The sequence below is a fragment of the Carcharodon carcharias genome, chromosome 8 (genome assembly GCF_017639515.1).
Source record: "Carcharodon carcharias isolate sCarCar2 chromosome 8, sCarCar2.pri, whole genome shotgun sequence".
Classification (NCBI taxonomy): Eukaryota; Metazoa; Chordata; class Chondrichthyes; order Lamniformes; family Lamnidae; genus Carcharodon; species Carcharodon carcharias.
Genome location: NC_054474.1, coordinates 168,457,751 through 168,482,244, shown reverse-complemented (window position 1 = coordinate 168,482,244; position 24,494 = coordinate 168,457,751). Strand labels below are relative to the sequence as shown.

The window sequence follows — 24,494 nt, the reverse complement described above, 5'->3', positions numbered from 1 at the left end:
CCAGCTCATTCTGATACAATTATTGCTTAATCAGTGGTCATCACAGAACAGGCACCCAAGGGAGGGACCAAGCCTTCAACTTAAATCAACCACAGACATCTTATTTATTCAAATATATTTCTGATTGGCAGCACTTTCGGAAATAATACAGTTACTTAACTTGATTAGGCGCTGGTCGCTTTTTTTTTTTAAAAACAGTGAAGTATGGGCCTTTTCTTAAACCAGCATGTGTCTATGGGATTAGGGCTATATTTCACCCCTTTTCTATTTTTCCTTACTTCTGTTTAAGAGTCATACGGACTCGAAACATTAACTGTGCTCCTCTCCGCAGATACTGTCAGACCTGCTGAGTTTTTCCACGTATTTTTATTTTTGTTTTTGTTTTGGATTTCCAGCATCTGCAGTTTTTTGCTTTTATCTATGTGTCTTTGAAGGTAGGTCATCAAGTTAGATAGTGTCAGGTTGAGTGAGAAAAGGAAAAGAGACACAGTCTGCTAATATTAGTTGCATCATAGCTTAGCAGAGTGGTTACAAGCCATTTATTGGCTCAGATTTTGCAATCAGTGAAATGATAGCGCTTGTTCCTGACCTTGAAGAAAGCTGCTTACAAAGATCTAGCAATCTCCATGGCATAGATTTTCCCTTTCCCAATGTCATTTGAGGCCAATTCAAGGGGATCTCCAGGTGTCCAGCAAAAATGATGTTATCGAACAGAGGAGGTAGCCAATCACATTTACGTATTCTCACAGATAGCAAACCAGGAAATAAAATGCACTCATTACCCTCAACGTTTAATTAAATTTTACAGAAATTATAAATGATTGGGGCACATACATGGGATGGAGACAGAAACTGAAATATCAAAAATAGGCTTTTAAAATTGTAACAATATGGATTTATAAAGGGAAAATTTGGCATTCCACAAATAAAATTAGTTTTTTTAGGGCCAGGATGGTTTCTCAGTTATAATTTTGAATTTCTTTTGTCACTAAAAACCTAGTTCCACCTCATCCAACATGCTGTGCTTTAACTTTTTCAAGGATTTGTATAATAAAAACCAATAGAAAAGGGGCAAGCTCTCATTAGTTCAGTAATTTACAATGGACTGCAATCTGTGAGACTTCAACAACACACTCTATGCAGACTCCAGAAGTTGCTGTCATATTCACAAGAACACAATATCTAGGAGTAGCAGGCCATTCGGCTCCTAAAGGCTGCTCCACCATTCGAAACGATCATGGCCGGTCTAATTGTGGCCTCAACTGCACTTTCCTGTCTTCCTCCCTATAAACCTCAACTCCCTTGTCAATCAAAAATCTATCTAACTCAGCCTTGAATATCTTCAATGACCCAGTCTCCACTGTTCTTTGGGGAAGAGAATTCCACAGACCAGTGTCCCTCAGAGAAAAAAATTCCCATCTCAGTCTTACATGGGACAAGTAATGATAGCAAATGCTGTCAGTTTCATTGTTATCACTGCCGCAAAATCCAACTTTTTTTACAAAATGAAACAGGTGTCTGGAGGTAAAGTTTCAACTTCAACATCAGTGCTGAAAGAGTAGAACAACAGCTAGTATAAACCCAGAATTTCCGATGAGAAAAATAAATAAGTAAAAACATACTTATAGATGACAGCCAACACGAAGTTGTGATTCCGATACATGTCATTGTGTGGGACTTCATGCAGTCAAAAACGTGTACTATGGCATTCTGAATGAGTTTTGTGGAGGATGGAGCAAAGCTAGCAGAGGGAAAGAGAAGTCAAGCCTTGGGGTGACAAAAGGAGTGGATTACTTTTTCAGCGCCAGAGAAAGGTGGCGAGGGGTAGAGAAAGGGTTCGAATGAATGAAATTACTTAGGGTGGAAGAGAGTGGTCGAATAAAATTTGATAGAAGGAAATTTTGTTCAAGCTGAAAAATTATTATTCTGCAACTCGAGAAGGGTTGTGGTAGCAATTAGAGAGGTTTGAGGACTCGAGCTTAGAAGCATGCATTGATAGGAGACATAGGGGATAGCTTTGGTTTTGGAAACATAAAGCTTACAAAAATTCCGGCTCATTTGGGATTTAATTTTGCAAGGCAAAGACTGTAGTAATAGGCACGGTTGACAGAAAAACCGAAAAACCTGCAAGTGGAAGCTGATCTCATGCTTCTGAACTTTATGCATGAGTTAATATATAAAAGAAGATAAGGAATGATCAGGGGTGGAATCAAAACATCCTTTGCAGGATTTAAACCTGATTAGTTCCTTATATTGTTTAACAGGTGGCTTATAAACAAGAACAACCATTTTCACAAAAATGGATTCCTCATAAGCAAATGTAAATAGAATGTATGGAATGGATATGCCCTTTGTCATTCAAATTGAATTGGTGAGAATAGCATGCACAATTGCTACATGTCGACCATCACTGATGCTGTGAGGTTCCCCTCACCAATAATATATAAATGATTACGTATTTTGAATGTGAAGCGAGGGTTCAATAAGTGAGCTCAAGAAAGGAAACGCTGCAGGCACTGTTGAACTATCTGAAGAATTCATTTAAAACTCGAGGAGGCAACAAACTTGTTCATTTGTGCAAATCAAGTGCTTGAAAGGGAAATGGCTGGATAACTTCATCAAAATAATCATGCTGCTCCTGGGAGGGAATAGCGAAATATAAAATCAGGAAGTACTTTTTCCACACAAAGAATGATTGAAATTTGGAATTCTCTCTCCATAAAGGCTGTCATATTGAAACTTTCAAGATTGAGATGCCTTGGCAAAGATCAATTTGGCTATTGTAAACAATGTGGAAGGTGGCAGGCCATGGTAATGATGAGAGGCCTGTGAGAGAGGAATATATAATAGGTTATTATTTCCTTTGTAGATTTTGAAAAAGCCTTCAATAGAGTTAACTGGATCAACTTAAGGCAGCTACTAAAGACTACTGGTATGGATAGGGGGAAATGGGTGGCAGATACAAATTTTCTAAATGGGACAAACAGCAAATGTGTTAATGTAGCAGACGGAGAATCAGAACCAGAAGTGATTGAAAGAAGATGGTGCTAGTCACCGACATTGTCCAATGTTTCTGCAGAAGCAATTATAAGAGAAATATTTATTCAGATAGCAGAAGGAGTGAAGTTGAAAATCAACTTTTTAAAGTGGTCAGATTTTCTTATGACAAAGCCTTGGTAGCAGGTATCACAATTAGAATATGGTTAATGGTAGATAGTCTGAATGATGCAGCAATTTATTATGGAACAAAGGTCAGTGTGGAAAAGGATAAGGTTTGAAAATTTCTACGAATGCAAGTGAAACAGTTAAGCATTTTAATAAACTAGGAACAGTCAGATCTAGTGAGCCAGATGAGTAAAGATGGCAAATATGCCAACATGGCGAAAGCTTGGATTACAATAGAAAAAGCTGCATTTCATAGAAGAGGATTTTGACTGAACGGAAGAAAACAAGGGGCGTCAGAAGATTAGCGGGAAGGAAGATAATCAAGAGAGGAAAAGGAGGATGCTGCTAGGCCACCTGAAGAATGGGAGAATACAGGAGAGAAGCACGAGGCACAGTCTTGGCAAAAAGGAAAATTGAAGGAGGATCTGTTTTAGGCAGGCCACTAACGGCGATGACACCATGATTATTGCATATTGTCCATATACTTACCAGAACATGTACCTCACTCTTGCACCTCATGCCACTTCAATAAATTAAAAATTTCACAAAACTTTAAGCATAAGTTTTACTCCAGTATTTAACTTCATAAAAGTTACAACTTGAAGGAGGGTACAGCCACTGAAGATAAGCTTAATAAAACAGACACTGCCATGAAAATTAGCAATTTGCTTAAATTTTTATTAACCCTGTTCCCTGTTTTTTTTTGACTACTTCAGCATTAAGATAGCAGCTGTATACTAAAATACCTAGCTTTGCGGCTTAAACAGCATCCTTCAAAATGTCTAGTAGGGTTACATTTTATTCTTCGCATTTTATTTATAATAAAACTCAGAAAACATTGCATCCACACATTAAAAGCTCTTGACATACACAATGATCACTTTGAAAATATCAATGGTGATGAACATTTAATGATTATTTAAAATTTCAAAACAAATTAGTCCAAAAGCCATTCTGCAGACGGAAAAGCAATTCACAAGCAAAAAATTACCATAAACTTGCAACAGTTTATATCCAACATCTAAGAAACTTATCATTTTCAGCAAGTCAGATAACAAACTAACTATTTTTACAAACATTGACGTAAGAATTAATCACTGCCCTGTAAACAATTTCAAAACATGTCAATTTAGAGATGTTAGGGTATTCGTTTAATGGAATGGTTAATCATTATTTTTAAACAAATGAACACCATAATGCACAATGAACATTCCTGAATGCAACAGCTTAGAGGGCTCTAAAAGGTTGCATTTCAAACTCAAAAATTACTGCTACCCCATCAATGCATCAAATAAATGTTGGCACCTTAATTGTGCCTTTATAACATTGTTAATGGTTTGTTAATTTACCTCCTACACTGTTATTATACTTCAAATGATTTAATGACTGCCAGGGGAGTATGCAACATATGCATGAATGTTATCCTTCAGCATTATATTCAGTTTAAGTAATACACGTGGCTCCTTTATGTACAGGTTGGGCTGAACAGTTTTAGACATTAAAAAAGGGTGTTAAAAATTATTTTGTTGCTAATTAAGCAAGTCTACAAAGTAAGATCAGGATTTTGCCAATTCTGGAACACTGTGGTAAAGATGCTCTGTGTATTGTAGGCTAAACTTACCATGGGTATCATTTGGATCTACTAGCTATGCTAATGATGAGTTCTGGCAGCTCTTTGCTGGGGTGCTATAAGATTCTTTGCAGTAATGCTGTATCGCACTCCAGGGAAGAAAAGCTGACAGGATACCTTGGCCAGTAGCAAATGTGTCTTCTGTTGGCTCATTATGGCGAATTCTTGGGAAAGTCATGCAGCCATCTTCGCAGCAGCAAGGACACAATTAATCAGGGCAAAGAGAAAGGTGGGTGGAGGGGTGGGGGAGGAGGCAGGGACAAAACAAAACCAAAATCACTGCGTAAGACCCATACAACACGACGGGCTTTACGGAGAAGCAAAACATATTCATGTATAAAAAATAGTAGCTCCTATTAAAGCAGTCAATAGGGACATCTGCAGTACCAATATCCATGATTTACTTTGATTACAAATTAAATACACATTTCAAAGTTTTATCTTTTGCATAACGGCAACCAAATACAAGGGTGTTCTTTTTAACTCCACTGAAAGTAAGGGCATTCTGTCAGTGCACTCACAATACTAATCTTATAATTAGCAGCTTAATTAGGTAATTATGGCTTTGCAGGGGATGCCTAAATGAAAAATGACAACATTGTATCACGGTCACCTATTTATATAGCAGTTATTGTATTTTCACATCAATGCAAGGGAAACAAAATCATAAAAATGACTTTTTCCAGTGCTTTCTCAATTTATCAACTGAATAACACAATAGATTTAATTTAAGAATTGACAAAATATATTTCTACAAACATACACTCTTAGTGTCTTCTTTTAGAAGACTCTTTCTCCACAAGTACCCTAATTAGTTTCTTACACAGCCACAGATTAATTGTACAGAAATCCAACTCCTGCATTCAAATGCACGTAGCAGGGGGAAAAAAAACCTGAAGTACTTATTGCATAAACTATATTTAATGCTCCAGAATTTCATGGATATTATTAGGAATGGATAAAAATTGCATTTGTGCAACACCCTTTATGACCTCAGAATGCTCTAAAAGTGTTTCAGAGTTACTTTCAAAGTGTAGTCATAATTATAGTACAGTGAAACAGCAGCCAATTTACTCTCTCAGTCCCACAGCTGAGATAAATGGCCTGATAATCTATTTCAATAATGCTGATTGGGGGATAAATGTTGGCCAGAATTCAGAACTCCCCTGCATTTCCTTGAATACTAGCAAATGATCTTTTACGTCCATCCAAGAGGGCAGATGGGGCCTTGGTTTAACACCTCAACCAAGAGACAGATTTATATTTTCAAAAAGGGCAGTTAAAGGAAAAAAACATGAGAAACTGGAGAAAGGTCTGAGGACTAATAGAAGACTAAGCAAATCATTCAGAGAACTGTCAAGCTGGGGTAAAAAAAACAGAAATTAAACTTTATATCTGTATTAGAAACATTCTATATTGAGGTTTTTGAACATGGCAGATTGATGAGTTTTGAACCGCTGCCAAGCGTCAGATACCAATTCAACATAAGCATTGTGAATAGAATGGGTTAATGTCATATTTATACGAAACAGATAAAGCTTAGTCAGCTCTAACCTCTGTTCCAACAATAAAGTACACTCTAGTAAATCAAAGAAAAGCAAACACTAAAATAATGCAATGCAAAATGTTGCACTGTATAGCCTATTGCAGCATTCTAAGTCTCCCTATCCTCAAGTAGCGGAACAGCCCAGATTGTGCTCCGCACCTGCCTTGAACAAAGGAAGGTCAGGGGCTCAGTTGAGTAAGAAACTTAAACTTGAATTCCACTACTCTGTCATGCCAGGTGCCTGCGCTCTAACACTGTCCATCATTCTCATTTTAGCATCAATTTTGCTTACTAAATGACTGACTGACTGTCAGCTCGCTGTAAGAAATCTCCTTTTAATTAGTTAAATGACTCACTGCAGTTTAGACTCAAGTATGTTGCTCATTTAAGTTTATTACTCAGGCACAAAATACAGTAATTATTACGGTTACACAAGCTCATACAACCTAGTTTCCTGCAGGACCAAGGTGATCAAGCTTCGCTTTTGTAGGCTGGACATTCAACTGTCCTGACAGCTTAACCCAAAAGGCCTGCAATTTGCTTTCAAGTCATCCCCTTAACATCAGCCCTCGCACATGATGGCCTGAATGTATATTGAAGTGAGGTTCATATTCTGTGGCAGTCTTTGGTCTTGTAAGATGATGGTTTTTTTACCATTGTGGTCACCTGCGTGTTGAGCATCGCCTGTTGTGGCTTGAGTCCCGCTCTATCATGGCAATCTCTGCCGCATTTGCTACAGAGGAAGACAGTGAGCTCAGAAGGTGCAGGATTCACTGGCCTCTGTTTTCTCTGGGCCCTTTTCTCAGCCAGCTGAGCTTTTCATTTCTGCTCACCTCTTCCAAAGCCCTTCCAAACAGTCAGACTTCAGAGCTCACAGTCATCAGCGACTAGCCCAGTTGTCAGTGTCAATATCCGCCATCTTCATATCTTGCAGGTGTCCTTCAAGTGGAGGTGTGGCCAGTTCACCGTACAGAAGGTATATGGGTAAAGGACTATCATCCATCCAATGAACGTGGCCGGGTCAGTGGATACATCGTTGGCTTAGCAATGAGTGTATGCTGATGGAATTATCAGCTCCAGGACCTCCAAGTCGGTGACCTTGTCCTGCAAAGAGATGCCAAGTATACATCTGGGATGATAAAGATGGAAACTCTTCAGCCTTTTCTCCTGCCTCCCATTTGTTGTCCGGGACTCACCATTGTAAAGGACTATGCTGCAGACACTGGCTTGGTAGACTTGCAGCTTGGTGTAGTCAGGTTACTGTTGTTCCACACTTTCTTACTCAGCTTGGAAGGGACAGATTTTGCTTTTGCAAAGGTGTTGATTTCAGCATCAGGTGACAGATTGCTGGTGACTGTGCAGCCTGGATATGTGAAGCTACCAACAACCTCCAGAGTCACATTGTCAATGCTGATAGATGGTGGTACTGCAACATCCTGGACAATGACATTAGTCTTCCTGATGCTGATGGTCAAACCAAACACTTTCCAGGGGCAAGAGAAACTGTCCATTTGCTGCTGAAGGTGTCCCTCAGTATAGAATGCTTGTGTTGCATCATCAACATAAGGCAACTCTCTGGTGAGAACTTGGCACATCTTTGTATTAGATCTCAGACAAGCAAGGCTGAACAGCTTTCCGTCAGTTCTGGTATGCAAGTGGACGTCCTCTGTATAAATGACCTGAAGGCATATGACAGCAACGAAGAAGAATATGCCAAAGAGTGTCAATGACAAAACACAAACAACCCTGTTTGGCCCCAGTATGCATCTCAAAGGATTCTGATGCTGCCTCGTCATAGCTGACCCTAGCCACGTTGCCATGGAAAAAGGTCACAGTGAGCAACATTAAAGTGAGGTTCCTTTTCACCAATGATAACATAATGGCCATCTTGATAGCTTGACTGTTAGTTTAAACTAATAGTTTAATCACTTTAATCCGATGTCTTCTGTCTAGCAATGCAAAAAGACAGGAGATGCCTTGGGCATCCCAGGCAGATAATATGACGACTGTCTGGCTATAAGGAAACTCCATTGTTCCAACTAACCTCCAATATCAACACAAATCCTTATCTGACAGCACATGATGTGGCTAACTTTATAGCACACAAAGCAAATTCTATCAATCCAGCCATCATCACAGGATAAAACTGAAAGCTAATTCTGGTGTCCACACACAGGCAGTTAAATGGGGAAATCTGGAAGTTGTTGTCAGTGATACCTTGCTCCTCTACAGGCTGTGCTTATGCCATCTTACCTGATGGAATCTGCACAGTTATGACTGCAATGCGGTGAGCTTAGGATAATGACCCACTAGTCCCACATTTAAAAAAAGTTAATGCTTGCATAGTCAGAAGGGGAAATTTTAAATGGCATAATAATGGATAATTACTTCTGGACAGCCTCTCTAGCCCTGAAAAAATAATTTTATAAGTGTGGAGTCTCATTCCTTCAGAAGAAAATTATTGCTGCAGATTTTAAAGTAAAATATTTAAGTTTGTCTCATGCCTCTTCCTTAATCCCCTATGAACGTCCTAATCTTTATTTTGCTCCCTGTACAATTATTTAAATATAATTTATATTTCTTATTTTATAGCTCCAGTATTGCTGTCTATCTCTCTCAGGGAGAATCATTCAATTCGATTGGTTGAAGAGCCTCTGGCTGCTTTTCCTGCTCACAGACACCACAGATCCCGAGCGAGGTGCATCACATCAGATCAGGCACCCAATTCTTAGAAATTGCTGTTGACAAGTATTGGAAAAGTCTGAGCAACTGTATACAAGGGAAATGCTAAAAATCATTGCTTCACCACCTACAGGAAAATCCAAGCTATTATACAGCATTTTTATAAATTTTCCCATAAATGGATTACAGGGCATACCCTACACTTCAGTTGGGGAAGGCTTATTCCAAATTATTAATCAATGTCTTTGCAACTAGATTTTAGGAAGAGGCATATAAGGATTCATCAGTCAATTCTCCATGACCATTGCAGAGAAATACCTGGCCTTGCAAACAGCCCAACTTATTGAAGTAGAAACCCAAGTCCCACTACTCAGCAATAAAATATGTGACATACCAAATGATATGCATTAGAACAATATTATTTCCTTCATTACTCCCTTCTCTGATTGGGCTTTTCACCATATCACAATGTGCCTAGTTTTGCTGAGCAATCAAGAGAATAACACTCAAAAATAAGTGGTGAAATCATCCTAAAGCACACATCCTAAGAAGGAACATTATTTTGCTTAATCATTGGGTACTGAGTTTGAGCGGAAAATCAACAGAAGGACAAAGGTAACAACAAAAAAATTGCTGGAAAAACTCAGCAGGTCTGACAGCATCTGTGGAGAGAAAGGCACGGTTAACATTTCAAGACGGTATGACTCTTCTTCAGAACTCTTCAGTTCTGTAGAAGAGTTATACAGACTCAAAATGTTAACTCTGTCTTTCTCTCCACAGATGCTGTCAGGCCTGCTGAGTTTTTCCAACAATTTTTGTTCTTGTTCCAGATTTCCAGCATCCGCCATATTTTGCTTTTAAAGAAGGACAAAGGTGATGGAAGTTTTATTGTCCAGCTTTCACCATCAGCAGCAAACATTTGTGGCCTCCTCTCTCAGCCTCCCAATATAATTATTCCACCCAAATCTACTTTCCACATACTCTCCTGAAAACGGTCACCAGATATCCACTAACTCAGCACAGACTGGGAATCAAACCTAAGATCCTACAAAACCCACCTGTAAGTAACAAAAAAAAATCAAAACATCAGAAAAGCTGGAATGTGAAAGTTCTAAAATAGTTCCATTTTGAATGTTATAAAATTAGACATGCCAATTTATGGAATGTTTTCGAATTCAAGGAAATAGGTAGTCTAAATTGAATGGAGTAGAAACAAGAAAAACATGTGCATAGTGAAATTGCCCCAACCTACCAAAGTTTGTGCCCGAATCTCAATTTTAGAAAATCATCCTCCTCAAAAATTATTTTTCCATTTTCCCCTCGGTTGCTTTTTGAGACTGCTGAACATGACATTTTAATGCTACGATTAGCACGTTCCAATTATGAAACTGAAGGCATCTAAATACATTTCATTTTGTACTCTTGGAAATGGGCGGGTGGGGGGGGGGGGCATTTGTGTGGCAGAGGACAACGAAGCTGCTTTGGCTTCAAAACTCAGATTTTAGCTGATAAAGGAGTGCCATTGCCATGTACTGTGACAATCCTTTGGTTGACTTGAAGGTATCTTTGAATCTTTCTGCAGCCACTTTAACTTTCACACTTAGAAGTATTGAAAGGCTTAATGTACGGCCAATGCCATGAATGAAGAAACTTTTCACTTTGGCTGACCTGGAAAAGGAACACCACGTAAGAAGCAATCCCATCTTTTTCTGTGCCGCTGCAGAAATTGCCAGAGGGGGATTCGTCACCTGGTATCAGTTAAATTTACAGTAAAAATGTTATATTCAATAAAAGACACAAGATAAATGAGATGACGACTAAGTAGCGTCACAAAACAAGGAAAGGCAACTACCCAATTCAGCACCACCCCCACCTCAGGACAGGTGGCAAGAAGCTTAGGTCTGTTTTAAAGGAGGTGCTTAAAGAGGAGAGAATGGTAACGAGTTGGAGATTTGGAAGCAACTCCAGGGCTATACCTCTTGACAGTTAAACAAAATTTCGATGGGGCAGAGGTGCAACAATCATTTCCTGTAAAAGGCTGCAACGGGTGGACTTGAATGGCAAAACAAACAACATTAAAGACTTTATATAATGTTTTCAACGAACTTGACCAAGAAATGCCCAAAATTCCTGCAATTACAAATTGTGATGCATGACAAGACCTTTTGCAATTGATTTTCCAAAATTCTCCAGATTCTAGAATGGTCCCAGTGGACTGAAGTTAGTAAACCTAACACTATTATTCAAGAGAGAGAGAGAGAGAGAGAGAGAACAGGGAACTGAAGGCCAGTGAGCCTGACATTAGTCATCAGGAAAATGTTGGGATCTATTATTAAGGAAGTCTTACGCATTTAGAAAATCATAGTACAATCAGACAGAGCCAACATGATCTTACGAAAGAAAAATTATGTTTGACAAATTTATCAAGAATTTTTTGAGGGTGTAACTAGTAGGGTGGATAAAAGGGAGCCAATGGATGTAATTACTTGGATTTCCAAAAGACATTCAATACAATACTACACAAAAGGTTAATACACAATGTAAGGGCTCATGGAGTTGGAGGTAATATAGTGCATAACTGGAGCACTAGTTAACAGACAGTAAGCATAGAGTGGGGAAATTGGGACATTTTCCAACTGTAACTGGTGGAGTGCCGCAGGGATCAATGCTGGAGTCTCAGCTATTTAAACGAGGAGATCTAGATTGATGTACCCAAGTTTGATGATACAAAGCTAGGTGGGAAGGTAAGCTGTGAGGAGGGCACAAAGAGACTGCAAAGAGATATAGATGGGTTAAATGAGCAGGCAACAAGGTGGCAGAAGGAGCATTACATGGGCAAGTGTGAGGTTATTCATTTTGGCAGTAAGAATAGCAAAACACAACATTTTTTAAATGGTGTGAAACTTGTAAATGTTGATGTTCAGAGAGACTTGGGTATACTCAGACAAGGAACAAATTTAGCATGCAGGTAGAACAAGCAATGAGAAAGGCAAATGGCATGTTGGCTTTTAATGCAAGGGAACTGGAGTACAGAAATAAGGAAGCTTGCGACAGTTGTATAAGGCTTTGGTAAGATCATGCCTTGAGTAGTGTGTGCAGTTTTGGTCTCCATAGCTAAGGAAGGATATACTTGCCTTGGAGGCAGTACAGCAAAGGTCCTCTAGATTGGTCCCTTGGATGGAGAGGGTTGTCTTAAGATGAGAAGATGACTAAATTGAACCTATCATCTCTGGAATTTAGAAGAATGAGAGGTGATCTATTTGAAACATGCAAGATCCTGAAAGGGCTCAACAGGGTAGACACAGAGGTTGTTTTTCTTGGCTGAGAAATTTTCAACACAAGGGCATAGTCTCAAGATAAGTGGTTGGTCAATTAGCACAGAGGAGAAGAAACTTCTCAACTCAGGGTTGCGAATTGCTGGAATTCTCTACACCAGAGGGTTGTGGATGTTCCATCATTAAGTATATTCAAGGCTGAGGTAAATAGATTTTTGGTCTCTTGGGAAATGAAAGCTTATGGGGAGTGTGTGTAAAAGTGGAGTTGAGGCAGAAGGTCAGCCATGACATTACTGAATGGCAGGGCAGGCTCAAGAGGCCCTAAGGTCTACTTTTGCTCTTAGGTCTCATGTTCTAACGTAAACCAAGGAGTATAGAAGTGTCAAATTAAAATGATAAACCCAGAGAATGTTGCAGGAATAATGGCAAGACACAAAACAAAACTTACATTTATATAGCGCCATAGTAAAACCTCCCAAGGCACTCTGAAGCAGCGATGAGCAGATAAAATCTGACACAGAGTCACATAAAGAAACATTAGGGCAGATGTTAAAACTGTACGTTTCAAGACGTGTTATAAAGAAAGGGAGAGGTAGAGGATTAGAGAGGGAATTGCTGAACTTAGGGTAAAAGCAACTAAAGGCATCGCTGCCAATGATGGAGTGAAAAAAACTGAGGGAATACCAAGAGGTCAGAATTAGAGGAGGAGAGAAATGTCAGAGGGTTTTAAGGCTGGAGGAGGCTACAGAGATAGGGAGGGGGTGAGGTCATGGAGGAATTTGAAAACAAGATGAAGAATTTTATTGAGACATTGCCAGATCGGGAACCAGTAAAGGTCAGTGAGCACAGAGGTGATGAGCGGGAGCAGGTCCTGGTGAGGGTTAGAATATGGACAGCATAGTTTGGGATAAACTCAAATTTACTGAGAATGCAAGATGGGCGGCTGGTCAGAAAAACATGGAAATGGTCACCTGGAGGTCACAAAGGCATGGATGAGGGTTTCAGTAGATGAGGTGAGGCAGGGCAATTTTACAAAAGGTAGATGATCTCCGTGATGCAGGTGATTTGGGTTCAGAGGCTCAGCTGAATGCCAAGGCTGCAAACAGTCTGATTGAGCCTCAGACAGTGACGAGGGAGAAGGATGGAGTTGTTGGCTGGGGCACAGAGTTTGTAGCAGGGACCAAAGACAATGGTTTTGGTCTCCCAAATATTTAATTGGAGGCCATTGCTGCTCATTCACTACTGCAAGCAACGCAACAGGTCAGAAAAAGGGGATTAGAGGGGGATTAGAGAGATAGGGCTGGGCGTCGTCAGTGCATACACAGAACTTGATATATTTTTGGATAATGTTGGCAAGGGATTGGATGTATATAAGGAATAAAACATCTGTTAAACATAGGACAGCTGCTAGAAAATCACTAAATGGACTATAAGAGGGATATCATAACCAAACAATGGCGGTATATCAGGTTGGGTCAAGTGGCACATGGTTACTATTATCAGTTACAGAAAACAGTATTTAATATGTTGTTGAAACTTCTTTGGCACCTTCCACTTCACGAGGCAATGTCTTGTGCTTTGTCTTAAGCATCACCTAGTGTGACTCAGTGTGTCACAACATGGCAGTCTCTGCCGCATTTGCTGTAGGTGAAGACAATGGTCTGAGAAGATGCAGGGTTTGCTAGCCTCTGTTTTTTTCTGGGGTCTCTTCTTGGCTAGCTGAGATATCAGTTTCTCTTCGCCTCCTTCAATGTTCCACCCTTGAGTTCACAGCCATTGGCAAGTGTCTCCCAATTGCCCTCGGTCAATAACCACCAACTTCGTATCTCACTTGCAAGTGTCCTTGTAGTGAAGGTATAAACATCCAGCAGGTCATGACCCATTCACCATACAGGTCTTTGGATTTATGTGCCGTCATCCATCCACTGAACATGGCTGAGCCAGTGCAGAGATTGTTGGCTTTTTAATGAGTGTATGTTGATAGAATTATAACACTCCAGGGCCTGAGTCAGTGACCTCATCCTGCTAATAGATGTCAAGGATGTCTGAGATAGTGAAGGTGGAAGCTGTTCAGCCTTTTCCCCTGCCAAGCTTATGTTGCCCAGGTCTCACCATTGCAGGGGACTGCTTTGAGGACACAGTCTTGATAGACTCGCAGTTTGGTGTACAGTCAGGTTACTGCTGTTCCACACTTTCTTACTTAGCTCAGATGTAACAGCTTCTGCTTTTGTGATGCACATGTTGATTTCAGCATCAAGTGACAGGTTGCTGATGATTGTGGAGTCTAGATGTGTGAAGCTATCAACAACCTCAACTGTCACATTGTCAATGCTGATTGAAGGTGGTATGGCAACATTCTGGATCTTGACACCTGTCTTCCTGATGTCAAACCAAACATTTTTCCAGGTGTGTGAGAAACCTGCTGAAGGTGTTCCTTGGTAAGGAATGCTAGTGTGGTATCATCTATGTAGAGCAACTCCAAGGAGAATTTGGTACACTTACGTCTTGAACTTCAGGCAGGCAAGACTGAACATCTTTCAGTCAATTCTGGTACGCAAGTCAACGTCCACTGTAGATGGAATGAAGGCATATGACTACAGCAAAGAAAAGAGTATGCCAAAGAGTAATGGTGCAAGAAAGCAATCCTTTGACCACAATGCAGATCTCAAATGTTGCCCCCATCACAGCTTACCTTAACAAGCATATAGTCATGGAAAGAGAGGAGAATATTAGGGATTAATGTAGCTCCTCATCTTAGTAGGCTTCATGGTCAATTATTTTGAAGTGAAGCCGTTATGTGGACAAATATATTACTACACTGGAAACAGAAGGCCAAACAAAAATAAACTGCTGCAGAAAACCAAAAACTATGAAGATAATGCTAACTTAATTAACCAATTTTAAAAAGCCTTTCATAGGCTGTATATGCTTACGTTCTGGTAGCCAATATCATGAGATTTCCTCAAATTCATTAATAGAAGGAACTCCATGATGAAATGGAATGAGGAGTTAAAAGTAGAGAATAGAACATAAGTGGTTTCAAGTCAAAACCGTTATATAGCAAAATAGCTAAAATCAGAAGACACATTATTAACTGGCAGTAGTAGATTTAAGAATGCATATGAATGGAGAACACCAGAGTACTCAGATGGTGAGACTGGAAATGTGGATTCTAGTGATGCAGCACAACTGACAGAAACAGAAGAAATGTAGGAACGCAAGGTTATAGCGCCAAACACCTTCAAGCTCAGAGCAAAGACAATGCAGTTGTAAATCACTTCACCCATCTTCCAACATAATGCTATTAGAGTTGTGCACAAAAACTGGCAAGGCAGTTTGTTCTTTTAACAAACATCTGAAAAAGATGCTAAATTCTCTCTCAAAACAATCAAACCATATATCATGGCAATATCTGATTTATCTTATTTTGTACCACAACCTGGTCAATGAATGACAAAGGTTACAGAGAAGAAACCTAACACATTGACATCAATACGCGAGAGATATTCAATATCAGCTGGTCAGATAAAGTGCTAAAAACAGTTGGAGAAAGAACAAAGCACACTGACAGTAAGCCAAATTGCAAAGCAAAAGCAGTGGAGTTGGCTAGATCATATTCTCAGAAATTGAAAATTCCAACTACAGGACTGAGCAGTTAAATGGAAAAGGGAAGTGTGCAAGGCCAAGAATAACCTGGCATAAGACTACAGAAAAGACCTTCTGCAAGCTGACAATATCTGTGACGATGAGCATCAGTTAGTAAATACACCAGCTGCAGAAGAGAATGATACTAGCTGGATCCATGTACAGAACTACTGAGTCACTCTGTTCATGCAATCACGCAAGCCAGAAAGGTAAGGGTACTAAGACTCCCCAAAAAATGTTATCATCACCACATTGTGAAAGAAAGGGAAGAAAGAAAAATATTGAACTGATGTAGATCCTTTCATACATTCAGGACATGCCCTAGTCATCTTGAAATAGTACTGTATGATATATTAAATCTAAATGAACCGCTCAAGCAAAGCTTCAATTTAACTACTCATCCAAAAGATGACACCTCCAACAATACCAGTCTTCAGCCAATCTGATTCACTCCAATGACCTTCCTTCCATAAGATCAGAAGTGAACATGTTCGCTGATGGTTGCGCCGTGTTCAGTACTATTCACTACTCCTCAGATACTGAAGCAGTCCATGCCCATATGCAGCAAGACCTGGACAATATTCAGGCTTGGGGTATGTGGCAAGTAACATTTGTGCCACGCAAGTGCCAGATAATGAACATCCCCAACAAGAAAGCCTAACCATCTTCCTTGAACATTCAATGGTATTATCATCACTGAATATTATCACCCTTTACTATCAACATCCTGGGGGGTTACCATTGAACCAAAACTTAACTGGACCAGTCATAAATACTGGGGCTACAAGAACAGATTAGAAGCTGGGAACTGTGCAGAGGCTAATTCCCCAAAACCTGTTCACCATCTACAAGACAAAAGTTAGGGGTGTGATGGAATGCTCTCCACTTGACTGGACAAGTGCAGCTCCAAAAACATTCAAGAGGCTTGTGTTAATCTCACTGTTCACACATTGAGGAAAGGGTGAATCTGAAGCCAATATTTTCCTTAATCCAGATTTATTTCAAGGGCTGCAGAGTAATGGCATAGATTCTTTTTGGTTGCCCCAACACCCAGTGTGAACTGTTTTTTATACACTTGCAATAAATCCCTAATCTTTACCAGCTGGCAGCTGCTCTTAATTGTATACGAAAAGCATGCACTCCATTGTAGCATGATTCCAACATTAACAGCTTGTTTCGAAAGTATAATAATTTTCATAATATTTTTCAGGTTTGTTGTAGTCTCATGGGTGCGAGTGTAGGTGGTTCTGTCTGTGAGATTTAATTACATCTGGAGTCAGGTAGACTGCAAGCTTAAAATTATAAGAAGCTAAGTGTAGAAATGTACATGAAATGCTAATAAGTAAACATGGATACTGTCTTAGCATGTAAGGTGTGAAGGGAATGTGTATTTTTAGATAAGTGGAAGGATTATTTGGATTTCAAAGGGATGTTAGTCTGTTTACAACTAGCCAGATAAGTAAGGCTACGCAGTGTGTTTATTTTTCCCAAAGGTTACTGACAATATTAGCAACATGAAAGTTTTTATATTATGGGAAATTTACAGTTCCAAAGACATATGGAACAATGGAATATTAAAGAGAGAACAACACATATAAAGGAGAACAAAAGGCTATGTTGGGGGCCATGTAAGATCTAACAGGAGTGTGTGAAACAGCCTTGAGGAAGCCTCCAGCCATTTTTACATAAGTCTGTTGTGTCCTGTAACTCGAGTTGGAGAAAGCCATTTGGAATTCCACTGTCAAGCGGGGACAGTATTAACTTGCTTTTTTTTTAAATCTAAAATCTACTTTGGACTGTTGTCTTAAAGGGGGTGTGTGACAGGGAGTCAGGTTAATTAGGAATTTTAGGAGTTATTATAATACTAAGTAATTGTAGTCTTATGTACATGCTTGAAATCTTTTCTTTTGTTAATAAATATTTCAATTTATTTTTTTTAATCTCAAAAGGTCTTGGTGGACTCATTACTTCTGAATTCAGTGAACACATCTTCTTGTAATAAATAAAAATTGAAAAACTGTTGTGATAACGTAACCAAATTTCCCTCGTGGATTTGGTCTGCCTGGCACATATCAGTTTCTGTAGTGTAGTGGTTATCACGTTTGCCTAACAAGCGAAAGGTGCCCGGTTCGAAACCGGGCAGAAACATTATAGCTTGGCCTAAATAGCCAAGTGGTTATGGTACTGGGCTTGTAACCCCAAGATCAAGAGTTCAAATCTCACAATGGCAAACTATGAAACAATGTAACTTCATCAAAAAAAGCTTGGCCTAAATAGCCAAGTGGTTATGGTACTGGGCTTGTAACTCCAAGATCAAGAGTTCAAATCTCACAATGGCAAATCTGCTACGTCATATGCTCAACACCATCGACATCCCATCCACCACTTTAAACATTCACTCCCTCTACCATTGGCACATCATGGCAGCATATATTGCCTGTTCCTTCACAGTTGCTGGGTCAAAATTCTGGAACTCCCTCCCTGGCGGCACTGTGGGTGTACGTACATCACAAGACTGCATCAGATCACCTTCCAAGGGCAGTTTGGGATGGCAATAAATGCTGACCTTGCCAGTAATGCACACACCTCAAGTGCTTAAAAATATAGCTCATGCTCAAAACTGCATTGTCAGCCAAGATTCTGTCCATAGTGGAGCTTGAACCCAGAAATTTCCAGCAGAGGGGAGACTGCTGCTAACTAAGCCAAGCTTACAAATCGATGGATAAACTGTATCTCATAGCACTTCCTATACTACTTCCATTTTTCAATTTGTGTTTTCAAAAACATGGCCATTATTTCCCCACAATAAAACCTTTATCATTTGATGAATGAATACTTTGTGATATCATCCGTGACCTGAAAATACTCAGCTGTTAGCCACCATGACAAACAAAAACACCTTCATGGTATTTTCACAAAACCCAATCACAAATAAGAGTCAGCAACAACAGTACAAGAACTGTTATCAGTGGTTTATGATATCATGCAAATCTGTTAGATGAAATCACTTTTTTGATCACTTATAAGTCTAGGAATGCACAATTACCGTTTGGCAAAGAAAATTAGCAGAGATGCCATTGCACATTATGGAACTGTAGAAATTCAGCTAAGGCCTGGAACATCAATACAGTAACTTCAAACAAATAGTAGTGAGAATGTAGAATAAAACACTATTAAAATTAGTTCTGATGTTAATGTTTAAGAGAAACTCTTTACTTCCATAATGCAAATTCCTAATCTGTCATATATTAGTGTTTTCCTTATTGAAGTTTGAGTGAATTTGTGATTAACAACGTAAAGGATGTTAACACTGCTATACTAAACACGCTAGCACTGCAACATGCATCCTAGAAGAGATATATTGCAGCTGGCTACACAACAAAGCTTCTTTTACTTTGCCCTCAATATGTTTTATTACCTGCCTCAAGAGTATTAGAGAATTTTACAACACAGAAACAGGCCATTTGGTCCAATAGGTCTGTGCCAGTACTTATGCTCCATACAAGCCTCCTCCCACTTCATCTTAACCTATCAACATATCCCACTATTCCTTTCTGCCTTGTGCAATTCTTTAGTTTCCCTTAAATTTATCTACTCACCTGAACCATTCCATATTGTAGCGAACACCCTTCCTAACAGCACTGTGGGTATACTTACACCACATGGACTGCAGCGGTTCAAGGCAGCAGCTCACTGCCACCTTCTCAAGGGCATCGAGGGATGGGCAATAAATGGTGGCCCAGCCAGGGAAGCTCACATCCCGTGAATAAATAATTAAAAAAAAATTCTCACCGCTTGTTTCTCCCAAATTCCTTAATGGATTTATTTGTGATCATATATTATGGCCTCTAGTTTTAGACTCCCCACAAGTGGAATCATCTATGCATCTACCCTTTTGAGCTTCTTCATAATTTTAAAGACCTCTATTAGGTCACCATCGCTCAGTCTTCTCTTTTCTAGACCAAAGAGCTCCAGCTGTTCAATCTCAGCTACGCTGGAATAGATCCAATGTGATTGTTAACCACTTCGCACACATGCTTACGGCTTAACTAAATACAGGCAGTTTTTGTGGACAGCATAAATAATTGATAATTGGTAACTGGTTGAAAGCCACAATAATTTTATATCATATAGCCAAAAGATAGGGGAGGCTTAAATCCACTAATCTGGCCTAGATATGGTCCACATCCCAGAATTGAAAGGGCAATATGCTTAGCCCCATGGCCAATCCATTAGAAGTCAGTTTGATAGGTCTAATACAATTAATGGAGTATTGATCAGTTAATAAAATCAAAATCCATAGTTCACCAGTACATTGTTTTTGGTTCTATTCAAATCAGATTGGAGTTACATCTTAATTCACTAAAGTAACATTTAACTTTGATGGGGAAATATTTCCAATGTTTAAACTATATCCAAGTTTTACTTCTTAAAAAAAAACTTTTTAAGGTTTCATAGAACTTGCAATATCCTGTACTGACCATTGCCTGACTCCTAAAACAGTTTCTCCAGTGACATCAGGTGTCATCAAATGAAGGCGGTAAACTGTTCACCTAAAATCAAGTTAGTCCCCACAGTTGTTTATTAAAACTTTGTAATTAAGGTTTGAGGGATCTGGCTTGTAACGTTTTGCTGCTTCAAGTGCAAGGATCAACAATTGTGACCTGATAGACTTTTGGCATCAATTTAGTTGTTTGGTAGTACAGAACTTGAGCATTGGTGAAAAAGACACATAATTTTTCATCTTGCACTCATCAGGACAATTTGCAAGAGTACCAAATATAAAGAGAACAACAATTTATACTATGAAAAGAGGGTGCTGATTGGTTGGTTGGCAAGTGGACACTGATTGGTAGAGACATTGCCATGCAGAATGTACCAGTTGCTGATGACTGACAGTCAACTGCCAAGCATTGTTTGAAATTTAATCCAGACAGCTTGACTCTGATTGGTCAAGGCACTGCCAAGGAATGAACCAGAAAGTGGCTGTCATTTATTTTGTTTAGCTGAAAGAGGCACAATGTATATGCATGTTCTTTCTGTCTGCAAAGAACAGGACCCTGTGTATTAATTTATGTTGTTCCCAGTACAAGCAAATGCACCACACTGCGAGCCCAACTGACAATCTTCAATTGGTTGTCAGCATAATTCTTAGAGTGAAGGATTATTTAGCAAAGGTTTTCCAATCACTGAATCACATCTAATGTTGGAAACAGTGTTTTGAGTTTTACAAGCACGGCTGGTCGGCTACACTCCACTTCAAAGGTGAATTTGAGCACGGGATGGAGCCCATTAAGGCATGTAAGGAAATGTTTATTTTTTTATTCGTAGGATCTGGGTGTTGCTGGCTAGGCAAGCATTTATTGCCCATCCCTAATTGCCCTCGAGAAGATGGTGGTGAGTCACCTTCTTGAACTGCTGCAGTCCATGTGCTGTTGGGGAGGGAGTTCCAAGATTCTGACAGCAATAATGAAGGAACGGTGATGTATTTCCAAGTCAGGATGGTGCGTGGCTTGGAGGGGAACTTCCAGGTGGTGGTGTTCTCATCAGTCTGCTGGCCTTGTCCTTCTAGATGGCGGTGGTCGTGGGTTTGGAAGGTGCTGTCTAAGGAACCTTGGTGAGCTCTTGCAGTGCATCTTGTAGATGGTACACACTGCTGCCACTGTGCGGTGGCAGAGGAAGTGACTGTTTGTGGAAGGGGTGCCAATCAAACGAGCTGCTCCTGGATGGTGTCACGCTTCTTGAGTGTTGTTCGAGCTGCGCTCATACAGGCAAGCGGAGAGTATTTCCATCACATTCCTGACTTGTGCCTTATAGATGGTAGACAGGCTTTGGGAGTCAGGAGGTGAGTTACTTGCCACAGGATCCCTAGCCTCAGACCTGCTCTTGTAGCCACAGTATTTATATGGCTAGTCCAACTCAGTTTCTGGTCAATGGTAACCCCCGCCCCCCCCAAGGATGTTGATAGTGGGGGATTCAGTGATGGTAGTCCCCATTGAATGTCAAGGGGCAATGTTTAGATTCTCTCTTGTTGGAGATGGTCATCACCTGGCACTTGTATTGCGTGAATGTTACCTGCCACTTGTCAGCCCAAGCCTGGATAGTGTCCAGGTCTTGCTGCATTGGGACATAGACTGCTTCTAAAGATATAGAAACTAGAAAATAGGAGTAGGCCATTTGGCCCTTCGAGCCTGCTCCGCCATTCATTATGATCATGCCTGATCATCCAACTCAGCAGCCTGCTCCCACTTTCTCCCCATACCCTTTGATCCCTTTTGCCCCAAGAGCTATATCTAACTCCTTCTTGAAAACATAAATGTTTTGGTCTCATCTGCTTTCTGTGGTGTGAATTCCACAGGCTCACCACTCTCTGGGTGAAGAAATTTCTCCTCATCTCAGTCCTAAATGGTCTACCCAGTATCCTCAGACTGTGACCCCTGGTTCTGGACTCCCCCACCATTGGGAACATCCTTCCTGCATCTACCCTATCTAGTCCTGTTAGAATTTTATAGGTTTCTATGAGATCCCCCTTCATTCTTCTGAACAAATATAATCCTTGCCGACTCAATCTCTCCTCATATGTCAGTCCCGCCATCCCAGGAATCAGTCTGGTAAACCTTAGCTGCACTCCCTCTATAGCAAGAACATCCTTCCTCAGATAAGGAGACCAAAACTGCACACAACATTCCAAGTGTGGTCTCACCAAGGCCCTGTATAATTTCAACAAAACATCCCTGCTCCTGTACTCGAAGCCTCTGGCTATGAAGGCCAACATACCATTTGCCTTCTTTACTGCCTGCTGCACCAGCATGCTTACCTTCAGTGACTGGTGTAAGGAATTAAGGAATTTTTTTTTATTTTGCAGCTGCAGATTTAAATATAGCAAACATATCATCCACATGTCGGAAACATACAAGGGGTGGGAGGTTAGGTGTCATTCCATCAAAGAGACGTTTCTCATGGGACCCAACAAAGGTGTGTGCGAGAGCTGGGCCTAGAGGGGATCCCACGGCAACACCATCTATTTGGGCATACATGACGTCATTAAAACTGAACTCAACTGTGTGAGTTGCTGAGTTCCTAAGTTCGATGAATACTGATTCACGCAATGGTGGCAAGTCTAGATAGTCATGATATGATGCTGCAGTGCAAAAACCTATGGTTTCCTTTAGTGGAACAGGGGTGAATAGGTTAGTAATGTCAAATGAGCACATGGACACAGCATTGCTCTCGATATGCACGTCCTGTATGCTCTTTGTAAACGTGAAGGAGTCCTTCACCGTGTATGTGGTAAACTTGCTCGAAACCGGTTGTAACAATTCACCCAAACATTTGGCCAATTCATGTTGGGCAGAACTGGTCATAGATAAGACAGGGGGTAAAGGGTCATCACTTTTGTGTGTCTTGTGCAGCCCATACATACACAGACACTGCAACAAAACCTGTCACATATATCACGTTCTTACACAAGTCCAACAAGTTTCTTTTTTACTTACTTTCGAGACAGTATGTTGAGCAGCAGGTCCAATGGATACGAATTTGGACTCGCCATTAAGAATGGCAAGCAATTTGTTGATATAGTCACGCTCGTTAAGGATAACTATCTCTGTTGACTATTCCCATCCCTTTGTCAGGTTCACTGATGTGTAACATGAGTGGTATTCACCACTAACAGGATCCTACCCTCAAACCAAAAACATTCTGCCTATCACACAAATGAGTAATGTGGTGTATGAATTTCAGTGCCGGTGTAATACTAGGTATGGAGGCTGTACACCCCAAAGACTGGCAGATCATATCAAAGAGCATTCCCCTTCCGCTGTTCACAATGGGCAAGATACAGACCCAACCAGCCGTGCTTGCAAAACTCAAACAGTGTACAATACTAGATGTGACTTTACGATTGGACAACATTTGCTAACTAATCCTCAGTGTGCTAAGAATTACGCTGACAACCAATTTAAGATTGTCAGTCAGGCTCACAGTGTGGCGCATTTGCTCGTACTGGAAGCTACATATATTAATACACAGGGCTCCGTTCTTTGCAGACAGGAATTACCTGTACATGCATCACGCCTGTTTCAGCTAAACAAAATAAGTGACAGCCTTTCGCTCGTTCATCCCTCAGCCAATCAGACTCAAGCTGTCTGGTTTAAATTTCAAACAATGCTTGACAGTTAACAACAGTCAGTCACCATCTTCTGGTGCATGCTCCATGGCAATGCCTCTACCAGAGTCCACTGGCCAACCTCTTCTCATATAGTATAAATTGTTGTTCCCTTTACATTTGGTATTCTTGCAAATTGTCCTGATGAGTGCAAGACAAAAAGCTTCGACAAATAATGTCTCTTTTTTCAGCAATATTTAACATAGATAGTTTGACATTCATACACTGAACTAAGCTTTATTATTTATTGAAGCAAATCCTCCTCTTCTCCTGCCGTTTGAATACCATCACCTTCGAATATCTCACCCAAATATCTATTATCTATATGGGAACCTCAACGGTGAGTTTTAAATATATTACAATAATAGAAGTTCTTTTTTAATT

At 40.1% G+C, this 24,494-nt stretch overlaps 1 protein-coding gene and 1 non-coding gene across 4 annotated transcripts in view; one reads left to right on the top strand and one right to left on the bottom strand.

Annotated features, from left to right (window-relative positions):
* Nucleotides 1–24,494, bottom strand: part of mapkap1 (MAPK associated protein 1) — a 244,219-nt gene that overhangs the window by 208,066 nt on the left and 11,659 nt on the right. The window lies entirely within an intron of this gene.
* Nucleotides 18,019–18,091, top strand: trnav-aac. The gene has a single exon. It is a non-coding gene; the product is annotated as a tRNA-Val (tRNA).